Source organism: Triticum urartu, chromosome 3, assembly GCF_003073215.2.
Source record: "Triticum urartu cultivar G1812 chromosome 3, Tu2.1, whole genome shotgun sequence".
NCBI lineage: Eukaryota > Viridiplantae > Streptophyta > Magnoliopsida > Poales > Poaceae > Triticum > Triticum urartu.
In genome coordinates, this window is record NC_053024.1 from 640,264,866 (window position 1) to 640,266,714 (window position 1,849).

A 1,849-nucleotide genomic window follows, 5' to 3' on the forward strand; every position below is an offset into this window, starting at 1 on the left:
GTATACTTCTTTCAAGGGGACACAAGCTCAAGATGATCTTCCACCACAAGACTACGAGCAAAAAGGCAAGGACAAGCTTCAAGAGGAAATTGATGCATTTGAAGAAGCTCCTAAGACCTTAGTCAAGTGGATTCCCAAGACTACTTCAAGTTCCACTTCATCAAGTATGACTACAACTCCAAGGATTCCCATCAAGATGATGTGGATCCAAAAGAAGAAGAACTAGAGAGTTCTTGAGGGTGACTCCGCCAACATACTTCACTCTTATCATTTTGGCAAGAACAAGTGCAATCAACTTCCACATCTTGCACTTGTTCAAGGAGTCACAAACCCTCTTGTTGGTAAGACAAGGGACAAGGTAATCTAAAGTTTTCATGGACATCATCTTTTGTGTGCATCACTCTATGTCTATGGATATCCTTGTTTGTTCCTTGTGGGACTAACCCATGTAGGTATTGAAAGTGCAATTCACTCAAAAGGATAGCTCCAAGAGATCTACATCAACATTGAGCATCCACATCTTCAATATCTACATGAAGTCATCGTCGACAAAACCCAAGGTTAGTTCATCCCTCTTAGGGGGGATATCACATCTAGGGGGAGCTTTACTCTAAGATTTGAGCTAAAGCAACTCTAAAGATGTGAACAAAACAATGCTTTATGTAAAAGTGGTAACCCCACTTGAGCTTAAACGATGAGTATGACCTACGATCAAGTGTTCTCACTTGACTCCTAAGTCAATATACTCATATATAGATGACCTAGTCATCGCAAATTGCTTGATAGATGCTAGAATTGGTTGTGCATGCTTTGCCACATATTTCATTTGCTATCTTATTGTGTGAGCATGTTGGTTGCATATTTTACTCATTCAAGGACATCCACTTGTTGTTTTGATTGTTTGGCTTTTCTTCTTTTGCCAAGTGGATGGACAAGAATGCCTAAGAACCTCCTCTAGCTATCTATGCTTTTCTCGTCTCAAACTCTATTCATGCTGCATCACAAAATTTGATCAAGTCAGATTCGAACCACTCTGTGTGAGGAGCGCTCGGAGTCCCCGATTCGTCATAGACTTAAACTTCCAAAACCTCTTTATGAATCTCGGTCTGACCGATACTCCATTTTCGGTCCTACCGAGTTCATTAAGTTGATCTAGTTTTGATCTCGGTGCAACCGATTTGAACTTTTCGGTCACACCGAGTTGCAATAACTGCACACAGTTTTGCATCTCGGTGCCACCGAGTTGTTCCACTCGGTCACACCGACAGGGTCGGGCTATATATAGTGACGGGCAGAATTTTGGAAATTTCTCCGAAACCTCCTCGCCCGCGCGATAGCCTGCTCTGCCCTCGAGGTCTCCGGATCGTCTCCTCGCCGCCAGCAGCCTCCAGTCGCTGGTCTTCGCCGCCGTCAACGGATTTCTGCCCCGCCGTTGCCGCCGTAGCAAGTCCACGCCGAACTAGGGTATGGACTTGATCATTGTGCTATTCCTCAATCTGATTCCTAGCACATTGTGATTATCATGAATCTTGCCACGATTGATAAACTTCTATCCAGTCAAAACGCTCGTAGATTAGGTTTAATTCGAAAATTTTAGGGTTAGGTTTCCGCCGAAACCATCTCGGACCCACCGAGTTGAAAAACTCGGTCCCACCGATCTGGCTTTTGCCATTGCACAAGTTAAACTCGGTCTGACCGAGAATAACTTATCGGTGCGACCGATTTTGGAATTCTGTGAAACCCTAGCAGTCTCGGTGCCACCGAACTGTGACTCGGTCTGACCGAGTTCACCAGTTCTGGTGCCAAAACTGCTTCGGTGTCACCGAGTTTGAAAATCGGTAGATCCGAG